The sequence below is a fragment of the Brachyhypopomus gauderio genome, chromosome 9 (assembly GCF_052324685.1).
Source record: "Brachyhypopomus gauderio isolate BG-103 chromosome 9, BGAUD_0.2, whole genome shotgun sequence".
NCBI lineage: Eukaryota > Metazoa > Chordata > Actinopteri > Gymnotiformes > Hypopomidae > Brachyhypopomus > Brachyhypopomus gauderio.
In genome coordinates this window covers 14,764,786-14,778,260 of record NC_135219.1, presented here as the reverse complement: position 1 = coordinate 14,778,260, position 13,475 = coordinate 14,764,786, and positions in this window count along the sequence as shown.

Genomic DNA, 13,475 nt, shown 5'->3' with positions numbered 1-13,475 from the left:
GTCCAGCTCCTCCTGGATCAGTTTGCAGCCAAATGCGAAACAATGACCAACAATGAGGCACGAGGTACATATACACCGAAAAACCAGGAATCTAAACAGGTGATAAGGAACAATTTCACGAACAACACCCAAACCGGAAATACCACCGCGCAATACACCATACACCTGAAGACAGTACACCAGTATAAAAATGTTTAATACCGACCAACCCTATACTGGACCATTGTGGCAGAGAGCTGATCCACTAAGGCAAAGTTCTCAATTTACTGCTCAGTCTGTCAGTCAGTCTTCACCAATGGCCAACAGCTCTGGATAGTGACCAATGGACTGAGGATTGTGGATTCAAGTGGTTGACATGAATTTCCTCTGCAGGGTTTCCAGACTCTCCTTTAGAGATAGGATGAGGAGTCCGATCATCTGGGAGAGACTTGGAGAAGAGCCGCTGCTCCTTTATGTAGAGAGGAGCCAGCTGAGGTGGTAAGCAGAGGAGGATGGATGGATGTTTTCCTTTGAAGTCTCTTGTTTACTCAGACTCTGTTTTAAAGCTAACACCATTGATACATTTGACTGACAATACATGTGGACTACTACAGAGAAATATAGCTGCAAATTCAACCAAACCAATGAATTTTGAACACGTATTATTATTATGTGTTCACATAATGCTCTCCAACGCTTCTGTGTCATCCTATTATCTTAGGATTCCTAATATCAATTTTTGTACTAAAAATGTTGCCTTTACCTTTGTAGCATAGTCTGAAAGTCCAAGGACTTCTTGTGTTCCCACACTACACATTTTCACTAGCAAGATGGCCATAAATGAAAGAGTTTTGAAGCCAACCCTATGTATTATTAAAAAGCAAGATGTAAGAAATTAAGGTAACAAATTAAGCACATTAAAAGACATTTCAGTTTTCACTAATGTTATGCTAATGAAATGTGACTACAGAGAACAAATTATAAGAGACAAAGTTGAAGTTTCAGTAATAGAAATTCTAGTATAAATCTACCCATCTAAATATTGTTTATAAACCTGTTTACATGTCATGTACATGTATATGACCTGTTTATAGTCCTACCTGATTTCTTTTTTAAACCTACAGATTGAACCTGTTTTCATGCTCATGCTGAAACATTATTATGCTTAGCTTCCCTTAGTAAGAGTTTCAGACAAAAGTGTCGGTTTCATAATGAATACTGATAACTGAAATCCAAGATATTAGAAGGTTACCTGCAAAGGCCATCCTTCTTGTTCATATTTTGGAGTTGTCCTCAACCCTATAATCAGAGTATTTATGAAACATTGTTAGGAGTGTTGCAATGAGTGTCTGTTTCATAGAATGAATCATGATATGGAAAAATCACAGTTTGTACTGTCCTGACCTGAAATAACCATCACTAATAATTTTGATGTTGTTTATTTATTTATCCTTAGCCAGTCTAGTTGATGTTTTCTGATAAAGGCAAGGTTAAAGTAATAGTTGAAATCAATTAAACCAGCAAATTTTTGTTAGAATTTATTCGTAATGATATAATGTAATGACTTGGACATTTTTTTCAAACTTAATACATTTAAAATAGTTTTATTAGATGCAGCACAATATAACAAAAAAAAAGATGCCTAAATTGTCAAATTTGATCAAGCCAGTCCAAAGATATTCACATTTAAATTGGCCCAATTTTTGTTTATGCAATTAACCTAAAACGAAAGGACATCTTGTGATCAAGAAATGTGCACTAGTTTTAGCATGTGGCTAGTCCGTGCCTGCCGTTATCATGGTTCATCGGACCAACATGTTGTCTTGGGACCCTTAAAAAACTACCTTAAACTGTACAGACTGGGATAAAACGTAAGGAAACAATAAACAAGAATATAATGTAACGGTCCACTTATCTATTAATATCTTTTGAACAGTCCCACAATGTTTTTGAACGGTCCAAACGCGAAGTTAAATTTCAAGCAGGCTCAAAAAGAAACAGAAGCGCAAAATGCGAATTCTTCTAACAGGATGAGAGAAAGTGGACATTCAATTAGGTCATATTACGAAAACTCTGGGAAGAACCTGTCACGGTGAGGCAGCCCCCTACTCCTCCACCTCCACACCTCCGTCCACAGCGTCTGTTGTTGTTGTTGTTTTGTGACGTCATGTGCGTCCCTCAGGTGGGCGGAGCCCGTGATCCGTCTCACCTGAGGGTCGTTTGTTTGCCTATATATGTCTTGTCTTTGTACCAGTTGACCGCTGGTCATTATATCCTTAATTTGGATCTTTTGCACGGGTTTTGGTTTGCACACTTTCTATTAAACCATCCTTTTTCCCTGAGACTTGGCGTGATCGCTTCCTTTTAGTTGCTCACCCCTGCCCGTCACAGAATGACCAGCCACCCTTCGGAAGCCGCCAGTCTCTTTTACTTTCTCCTTCATTCGTGGTCATGTCTCGTGGTAAGTGTTTGTCTGCGTGGTGTTTTGTGAAGAGTTCCGCCGTGCTTTTGTGTTGTGTTTGTGGCACGGCGAGGACCAGGGCTGTCTGTCCTGGGAAAAACTCTTCGTGTTTGTCGTTTGTTTGTTGGAAAAGCTCCGCCGTGCTCGTGTTGTGTGTGTGGCACAGCGAGGACCAGGGCAGTCTCCCTGGGTAAGCTCTTCGTCTTGTGTGGTGTTAATGTGTACGTATGAACGGTAACGTTGGTCAGTGTGCGTCGCTCGTTTGTGTTTGTGTTGAATGTTTCATGTGTGACGCGGGTACCGCTCGTCACCGTCGCCTCGCTCCCCTGTTGTCTTGTGTTTAATGTGGGGGAGCGACAGCGAACCTGAGCGGCGCGTCACTGTCTACCGAGTGCGTACGTATGGGTCCCGTTCCGTTCGTTGTTTGTACACCGTTTTGTTTGTCTAATCTTTGCGTGTGTGTTTTGTCCTAGCGTGTTGTCAACTGTTTACGTGTAATTCCATGCATGCTCCTCCCCTTAAATGTGTGTTTGGGGGGGGACCGGCTGTGGTCCCGTGCCACGGGGTGTGGCACAGAGGGCGTCGCTCTCGAGGGAGGCCCTGAATAGGGTAGGGGCGCGTTTGTGTTTTGTGTGTGTGGGTGTGTGTGTGTGTGTTTGTTCTGTTCTCTGTGCAGGTGCTTCTCCTTGGCGGTGTTCCTGGACCTTGTGGGGGTCTCTACCTGGCAGGAGCCCCCTTGTGTTGTGGGGTGACCGGAGCCCGGTCATGAAGAGCCCCTCCCTAGAGGGCTGGGGCCCCCGGATGTTTGGGGACCATGGGGCTCCGGTCTGAAAAGCTCCTGCTGGGGATGGAGATCCTCCCTCCTGCCCGGGGTGACCAGGAGGCCCTTGGGGCTGCTCTCCAGCCCGCATCGGGGGTGCTCTGGGCCTCGGTCTCTGGCGCTCCTGGGTTAGGTGGAGGAGTCCACCTTGCGATGAGCAGAAGGCAGGGGTCAGCTCTGGGAGGAGGTAGGTCCAAGAGGTGAAGTAGCCACGCCTTGGAGAGGTAGCCTGCACGCACACACATACACGAGGGACGAGAAAGGAGCCGTAGCTCCTCGTCCTCACACCTGTGGGGCTCACCGGCTGAAGGCCGGTTAGGGCGTGAGGGCACTGCGACCGACCGTGGCATGGTTTTGTGTTATTAACGGCCCAGTCGGTCCAGGGTCCCGCCCAGGGAGGTGAGCTGTTTAATGTTGTGTGTTTTATGTTCCAGCTCCTGGACTGCAGGAGGTGTGTTCCTGCCTGTCCCTGCCTTCCTGCCCCTTCGTGTTTTGTGTGCAGCTGCTGTGTGCCACACACCCAGTGGAGGGGAGTGCGGCTTGGTGGGGGGGTCTGTCACGGCCGCCTCCGTCCACAGCATCTGTTGTTGTTGTTGTTGTTTTGTGACGTCATGTGCGTCGCTCAGGTGGGCGGAGCCCGTGATCCGTCTCACCTGAGGGTCGTTTGTTTGCCTATATATGTCTTGTCTTTGTACCAGCTGACCGCTGGTCATTATATCCTTAATTTGGATCTTTTGCACGGGTTTTGGTTTGCACACTTTCTATTAAACCATCCTTTTTCCCTGAGACTTGGCGTGATCGCTTCCTTTTAGTTGCTCACCCCTGCCCGTCACAGAATCTGCTACAAACCGATGAAAACAGCTTTTTCCGATTTTTTTTAGAGCGCTTGCGATCACTGATTTTGCTTAGACAGTGCGACCGGAGAAAAATGGCCGGGGCTCAATCATTATCATGCGGGGATATCCAAGTCCCTATATAATGCCTCAAACTGTAAAATTGTAAACTAAAATTTTTGCATGGTCAACAATGATTGGTTCGAAAACATTAATAAATAAAACATTTAAAATTAAGATTTTTCCAGTTTTTGGGTGAGTTCTTAATGTCAGCTCAGATCTCGGGTCAGATTGAGACCACCACAAAACTTACATCACCTAGTTTTGAAAATTTTAACTATTTACATAAAATATTGCAAAGTTATGGTATCTGGTATACTGATAGTTTGATGGTAATATATTTTTTTATTAATATTGTTAATTTTATTTCGGCAGCAGTAAACTTTTTGTGCATGTCCTGTCCTCAAACCTAAATATAATGGCAAGGTGTAGGTGTCACGCAACCCTATGTTTCTCCTGAATCCTCTTTTCCCTTTTGTGCCTTTGTTCATTAATGTTCCTGTTTGTGTTTTTGTGAACGTGCTGTTGTGTGTGTCAAACATCTTTTCCCCTGTCTTCCCAGGGAGGGTATTCTAGGCTGTTCGCTCGTCTCCACCGAGGGCGGACATCTCTCGGACGCTGTGCTGGCACCCCAGGACGGGTAGTGCCCTTGGTGGGGGGCTCTGTCACGCTACAGCCCCGGACCCCTCCCTTTTGGGTGTGTGTTCATGGTTGTCTACATCTGGTTATGCCCGTGTATGTATTTCCGTGGGTGTGGTTGTGTATGAGCGTGTTCGTGGGTCTCACCTGTGGCTCGTCTCGTGATCACTCTGGGATTATGTGGTTTGTCTATTTCATATGTGTTTGCTCAGTGTCTCATGCTCGTCTTTGTCAGAGTCACTTACGTGTGTAAATGTTGTGTTCTACGTGCGCTCAAAGGAACTCAAAGGAACTCAAAGGAAAATACATATATGGACATAAAAAGACTACACATATGTAACAGAATGGACTGTGTTCAGGGTGGGTGTAATGCCTGGGCTGGGACAATAGGGGAGCTGTGGCGCTGAGTGACAGGAAGTGCCTAGTCTGAAATGATTGCTCCCCTTTAAAAGCAGGAAGTTGGAGGTGCTGGGGGGGGTTGGGTTTGGTCTCCTCTGTGCAGGGGGTAAGGTTGGTGGCATACAGGTTGGTTTCTTTTGGAGTGTCTGTGTTAGGCGTGTGAGGTATTGTTTGTGGGTGTGTGGGTTGAGACTGTTTGACTGGTCTAGTTAACTTATCAGTGATTTGCTTGATTTCTGTGGTTGGGTTTTGCTGAGATTTGGGGGAGTGTATGAGTGGGTGCCATTTCAACGTGTGATTTGGTGCATGGTTGTGTGCGTGTTTACTTCAGTTGACTTTTGTTTGTCTCAGACTGGGTGGCCAACCAGTACTGGGACACTGTGCGCCACCAATTATTCTAGCCAGTGGCTTAGTGTAGGCAGTAGTTTGGATTCGGCAATGTGTGTTTGATGTATGTTTTTAGATATTGTTTTAAAGCTAATAAAGGTAATTCTAATTAGTGGGGTTCAAGCTTGTGCATTGGGGCCACTGGCTGGGGTGAGGAGTCTAGCTGTTCACTACAGGCTTAGTCCAGGTTTTGTAGAGGTTTACTTCTGATGAGCTGTAATAGTTTTAACCCTTTTCACACCAAATGGTTGGGTGGTTTTGTAGTGGGTTTTGTAGTGGGCTTTGTAGCTGTGTTGTATGATTGCTGTGCTCCCTATTTGTAGTGTTGCCCCTGTAGATGAGCAGCTACCCCTCCAATCCTCCCATGTGTCTGATGTTTGCTTAAATAAACCCTCAAGTACATTTGATCTGTCTTGTTGCTCTTCTGTGGTGTTGACAACTTACTGGTGTCCAAACCTGGTGTTACACCATGGGTTAAAGTTCTCCGTCACTACGACGGATTTCCGTCATTAGATTTTTTTGGGGAAAAAATCCGTCAAATCATAATAAACAACACACGCACGTGCTATCTGTTTTGTGGCCGAAATATGATTCTCACTGGCGCTCATCAGCGCTGGGTAGATGACGGCGGTGTCATTTGATTGACTTGCGGTTCATTCCGCCTTCAGATTTGCGGATGTTACGTAGAAAAGTTTTTACCCCCCTCCAGCCTGGCATGACCGTAGCGCGCGACTCTGTACACCTGCGCGAACGGCGGAGGCTACTTGCTGCGTCACATTCTTTTTGCAGTGTAGTCCCCTCAAAAACAGGGGAATGAACATTTACCGGACCAATTGTAATGTTGCATTAGTGCTGGAATTTAGGCTAAAGTACTTTAAAATGCTTGAAAATGTAACTACTTCGTTTCACAACAAATATCTGTCTGACTGAACCATTATTACGCTAACAAATACGAGCCTCTTGTAATTCCAGGATGAAACATGAGAGAACGTGAAGTAGTTAAGATTGGGCGTTTTGAAAATAAACCACCATTAAATAATGTGATAAAAAGAGAATTATTTCGAGTATATGTATAAATATTTAACTTAATTAAATTTAACGTTGAGAACGCGTTGAAATGGACCTTGAAAGTGACGTACAAGTGCTTTAATTCCACCTTATAAAGGTGTATGAACCCGGCAAACATGACTTGGTTCACTGCGCTGAAGCGCTGTGCGCGCGAAGTTACAAAATTCGAGAGGTGCACGACTGCGAGGCTCTCGCGCACGGGTGGAGCCACCGCGATTACGTCATTTTCGGCGTGCGGACCCTCGCGCTACTCACGCCACTCGTGCTGCGTCAAGTATAAAGGCTTAAACCAGGCTTAACATGGATGGTGTTGTTCTGTTTGTATTTAAAAGCTCTATCCAGTGGTGTTAATTTTTTTGTAACATACCTACTTAAAGCAGGTAATCTTACGGCTTATGTTTTTGCGATGGTGAATCTGATAAAAACAAGAGAGCTTCATACCTCTCACCAGGATTCACTAAATTTGACTTGATCTTTAAATAATTTTCTGGAAGAGGACCCCCAGATAACTCCCATTAAATACACATTTATGTACATTTATTGCTCAGGTGTTCATTCTCTCTTCTCTCCTTACACAGGCTGTTTAGATAAATATACTTTATAAATGTGTTTATTGTGTAGAATTAGGCAAAAGAGGCCGTGTCCCAACTACACCACATTTTCAGTAATTGCTGGCATTGTCTTTTGCCAAGAAAAAATTTTCAGTCAAATGAAAATTTCTTGCTTTAACCCATGTGTTACACATACATATGCCCAAGGCGAGGGGCCAGGGAATGTAACGTGACAATACACTTCATTCAGTCTTTCTGCAAAACAAAGCATGCATGTTTAATGTTTGGCATGCTGTTTTCTGTGTTGTGTGCACAATGTATGATAATTTCCTAAACTCAGTCATGGTTTTGAGATCAGTGTACTGGAAAAAAAAATCACTTAATGGAATTCAGTGTGTCCTTCAGCTGACTATGAAGCTGTCTATGCAGGACTGTACAATCTAGAGATGTCACGATACCACACATTTATTAGTCAGTACCAAAACCACAAAGATTCTACAATTCTACAATAGTTTCGATACCACCACAAAAAATTTACCAATGAAAGGAATGTATGTTCTCATAAATGCTTCTATGTAAAAAGTTGTTTTCCAGCAAACAAAAAGTGTGATATCAAGTAGAAGTATTTGTGTTCTTGGCTTATTAGCATGTAGGCTTATTACACTGCAATTGTGTAGTCTGGAAGATCTGTGAAACCTTCAGGACCACATGAAACACGAACCGGAACTTTTTCGGAATTTTAATATTGACTTGCACTGAAGTTCTTGGTTGAGATCAGCCAATAATGTTGGACACTGTCTACTGGAGTCCATTGACAATTTTGTATTTTTATGTAATTTGCTAACAATATGCATTGTGAAATTTGACAGGTTGGAAACTTGTGTAGAATTTTTGTGTATGGTTTTTTCAAATGTTCTTACTGGTAACTGCATATTAGAAAGTTAATTCATGGAGCATTTGAAGGTAGCATTAGAATGTTTTTCATTTCCAATATCCATATCAAGCTGCTGAGATTAAACTTACTATACTATTAAACTATTTTTCTCTTAAACATAATGTTGATCTTAGGATCTGACATGGAGCTTCATTTTCTACTCTTGTCGGCAGACTCCCGTCATCATTATAGAACTGGGGTGGGTTTCCCGAAACGTTCTTAGCGCTAAGTACTTCTTAACCTCATACGTTTCATACGAGGTTACGAAGTACTTAGCGCTACGAACGTTTCGGGAAACCCACCCCTGTACAGTAAAGAAGTTACAAATATATTTTAAAAATAACATTACCATATCTACAACATAAGTAAGCCTCTTATTTTGTTACCATGCACAGTCAAGGTTTATAGCTGAAATAATGATTTAATAATAATACCTAATTATATTCTCTTTTGTTAATATGCCAGTGAAGTACTCTTGAAAATGAGTATGAAATGCCTTACCGTTGTTACAGATTTCCTCCATACACATGGAAGGCGGCGACAGTAGAGACAGCAATTAACCATAAGCACTTCAAATGTACCTTTACTTGAGGCAATTTTTTCACAGTACTTTCCAAAGCAGCAAATATTACCAGACTCTTGAGGTTGTATATTGATATTTTTATGACTCTTCATCATCACAGTTATTCAGGTTTAATCAATACTTTTAACTAAAACTAAATTAACTTAATTCAGTCCACAGTTCCACCAGCCTAGAGAATAGAACATTTTAAAATATTTACAGTTGACCTAAACATTTAATCTTTTTTGTCTGTACTTAAAAATGAAAATGCTCAGGTATTTCCCAATTCTACTTTACAAACATTAACGTTCATTAGTCTTACCTTCCAAACCCAACCAGCCAAAGCTTGTACTACTAATCATCAGTCAACAGTAGAACGCCCCCACCTCACTCACACACACACACACACACAAACACGCACCTTACAACTGACCCTCCTACAGACATTACTGGAACAAAGCAATAGACCTTTGTGTTACACGATTGTGACTCTTGTTTGTCTTCCTCTCCTCCGGTTTCCAGGTTTTATTATGGAATATTGATTGGTTGTTCCAACCAATTCAAAAGCAAAAGATGCTCCTAAGAAAAAATCTCTCTCAAGCCCTTGTTGTTTATCACAAAAGTTTTTTTTTTATTATTCGTGGCTCACATATTGACCATGTCAGTGTAAATGTCCAGATTCATATTTCTCAGCATGTAGATATTTGAGATCTTGTGGGCTTTGACCTATTTTTCTCACAATAAAACCTTTCCTCTTAAAAGGAATATTCATTTCAGTAAAGCATGTGTTTGGTAATTCCAAGTCAGGCAAATGTCAAGGGAGTAATTTTAGACTTGTATTTATTCACCTGTTTGTTTCAGGGGTGCTTAACTACTTTGTTTAATTTCAGGGGTGCTTAACCCTGTATGTAGAGATGAACTCTGTGATCATGTTCAAGAATATATTCTGTGTGTGTTTGATGGCAGTGTATTTGGAACATGTCAACATGCCTTCATGTTCAAACTTGCTATTTTCAAACCATAATTTGTGCCTATATATATATATATATATATATATATATATATATATATATATATATATATATATATATATATATATATATATATATATGAACATTACCCATGTAGATCAGGTTTTACATCATTTACCAATGTTCCCCGAGTGCATAGACAGAACTGTTGAATCTAGTGCCCTCTGGTGACATCATTTAGAATTGCAAATGAAAACTATTGTGCCAGTTTAGATGAAGATAATTATGACATGGGCAGTGTTAATTTCGTTGACGAATAATTTTCGTCATAGTTTTCGTCAACGAACCTTTTTTCATGACGAAAACGAGACGATAACTAAATTAAAACTATACGAAGGGATTAAAACGATGACGAAATTAAAGGACATTTTCGTCAACGAATAAAAACGAGACGAAAATATTGGCCAGCGACGACATTCAATCAGACCTGATTTAGTTTTGTGAAAGGTAGGGATAAGTTAAGAAGAGATCCAACCGTAACTACTTTAGCGTACACGGAGAAGCGGGACAAACCGGGTAACCATCCAATCAGAACTAACGTCTTCACATCGCGCAGAACCCGTTAGGACAAAACCAGCCCGTGAACTGTGGTCACTCATGAAATTAAACTCGACGTTAACTCGACAATGTCAGCAGGGAGAAAGATGAGCGGCGATATATGGACACATTTCTCCTTTGACTTTGAGAAAAACAAGATGCTGTGTAAACCATGAGGAATGATGATGTCGGGACAAATACGACAAATGAAACGACATCTGCGGACTATGGCATTGTTTTACGGCGCACAGTTTTATATAGAATCTAATATGCATTGTTCATAAACTCCATATGTTTTCAGGTAGAGCGGACCTACTGGTCATCAATGTTTTGTTATTGTTATGCTCAATAACTATAAGTTCAGGTCAATAGAGTTGTTTGGAAATTTGTTTTTGTATATATTGCACATACAAAAAATAATATTCTGTAACTGGTTAATAAATGTTTCATTTTGTGCAAGTGTATATAATGACTACTACACCATTTATATTTTAGTCAACTAAATTATTTTGATATTCGACTAAATTCTAATGATAATTAGTCGACTAAAACTAGACTAAGACTAAAAACAAATCAATGACTAAATTATGACTAAAACTAAATTACATTTTAGTCAAAAGACTAAGACTAAAACTAAATCAAAAATTGCTGTCAAAATTAACACTGGACATGGGACACTTTTTCTTCTTTAATGTTTGAACATGAATCTATTTTCCTGCTTTTAAGTGTGCACTATACGTTAGCATCAAATAGCTAAGTGCACTTTATCTGTCATAAGAGCATCTGCACTGATTCTGATTATTTAACAACAAATTTCTGGTCAGTAGCTATAACCCAATATATGGAGCACCCCAGAGTGGTTCTCTCGACCTTCTCTCTCCACCAATAACATGACTGGAGTATTCTATTAACACACTGTTCAACACTTTATATGCCTAACTCTTGATCTGAACTTCTTGTCATTACAGCAAATAATGTTCAAGTGCACATTTGTCAGAGTCCACCCAACTCCTCCCTTTAGTGGTCTAATGTGTAGTATGTATGTAAATTTAACTATGTGTGTTTGTAAGTGTGTATTGCTCTTGAGGGGTGACAGCGTGACAGGAAGGGAAGGAAGCGCAATCCTCATCCTCCTGCCAACCCCAGTAAGAAGAGAGCCAACACTTAGGGGAGTGTGGACTGATTTAATTGGCTTCTAGCGGAACTTCTCTGCCCATGTGGTCAGAGGGAGTGAGGGGGCAAATGGAGGAATCCACTGCCACGTCTGCCTGCTATTAGGGATGTATATCGTCACCACTAAGCTAGATTCGATACACATCTCGATACACTGCCAACGATGCGATATAACTGCAATACTCTGAAACCCCTTGTCGATGCGATGCGATACAAATGCGATGCGATGCGACACACTCACGAACGTAAGTTGTTGAGCGGGGGGGTTACGAGGGGGTAGCGGCCGCAGAGACGTCCACACCGTGCCGTCTTTTCCTGCGTGTCGCCAGGTTCGTTGTGCTACTAACGTATTTAGCCCCACGGCATTGTTTGCAGATTGCGTGACCGCCTCACTGAAGGCGATGCATCGTGAATTCGCCCGCAAATTAAACTCGATGCACGTTGAATCTACCGATGCAGTCGCATCGCAGACATGTGTACCGATTCACCGATGTGAATCGATGAATCTCCACATCCCTACTGTACATATCTGTATCAGGTACAGGAAAACTGAAGTCCCTGGTGTAGAATTTAACATCTGCCAGACTGTCAGGATTTCTCAGCAATGCACTCAGATGAATAATGGTGACCTATTAGTATCTGGACACTTCCTTTACAATACTTACAAACAGCAACTGTATACATAAGAATATAATCACAATTTAGTATTTGTCCAAATCACACAGTCCTGTTTAATACTGTCTGTTTCAGAGAGGTTCTGGTCACTCTTCTCATTTTTGTAGCAAATATTATGGGCCTAAATTAAGTTTGGATTCTGGAACTTGTAAGTTCTTCGTCCTTCCTCCTCCTTCCTCCCCATGTACAGTATGTGACAGGAATACAAGGATGGACGGGGTGTTCAAGATTGTTCTGTTCATATATTTTGTTCTCTTGAACATCTGGGTAAAGTCAAAATGGAATTAACAGTCAACAAACTCTTCTATGACAGTATTTCACATTTGAAATGTGTGGTGTTTATTATGAGAAATTAACACGTCTGTCAGGAACAGCACATAATCACCGTGCAGATGCGGCTCACCTGCCACTCTTTGCCCCTCCCCTTCGCAACTATTTAAGCTTCCTCCTCTCTCTTCCGGGTTGCGAAGTATTGTTGACATGCCACTTACTAAGCATTCTCTCTGTGTTACTGCCTTCCTGTGTACCGACCTCTGCTCTTCTCCTAGACCTCGTCCCCCGCCTAGTCCCTTTGTACCTCCTGGCTTCTGTCTCACCAGCGTGACACTCCTACACAACACACCCAGAACGGAGTATCTCGCCTGTTCGAGTGCTCTGTGATTGCTGTTTCAATAAAAGCGGCTGTTATCCGCACTTGGATCCTTGTCTGCCTGATCAGTATGTTACAACGTCTTAGAGTCACAAGCACTTCATCAATCAATAAAAGGACTATCTGATGGGATCTGATGGCGTGATGTGAGCTCACTGAAACTCTTGTTTATCCAAAACTAGGCTTGGAGGCTTTGACAATTTATATTGTCAAAACATGTAGTCATTATATTGTCATAAATATGCAGACAGAAAGTCAAGAACTAGGCAAATGCTTTCAAAGCACTGTATGTGTTCTTGGAAAAAACCTAATTTGTTCTAATTCTCTTTTGTAGCATGGAATTTAACCATGAGCGGTACGACTAGCATACATATCACTCTTATTTTGTACCCATACATTTTGAAGACAGCTGTGTTTTATCTTGTAATACAAACAATAAGGGTGTGTGTAAGGGGTTTGTGCAAAATAAGAATTTGTGCAGCTTTATGTATTGCATGCCACTCACCTTCCCAGCCATAGTTTAAATGTGTTTATGATGCTGACACTATTGTATATCACTCAACAAGACAAATTAAAGGCTACTGTTTACTCTGTTTAGAAATTCTTCTATCCATATACATACACAAACATTCTCTCTAAAAACAAGAATAAATAGGACAGAAACATTATTAATTGTAAATGATCTGTAGCTTTTTGTTTCTGTTCAGGAGTCACGTT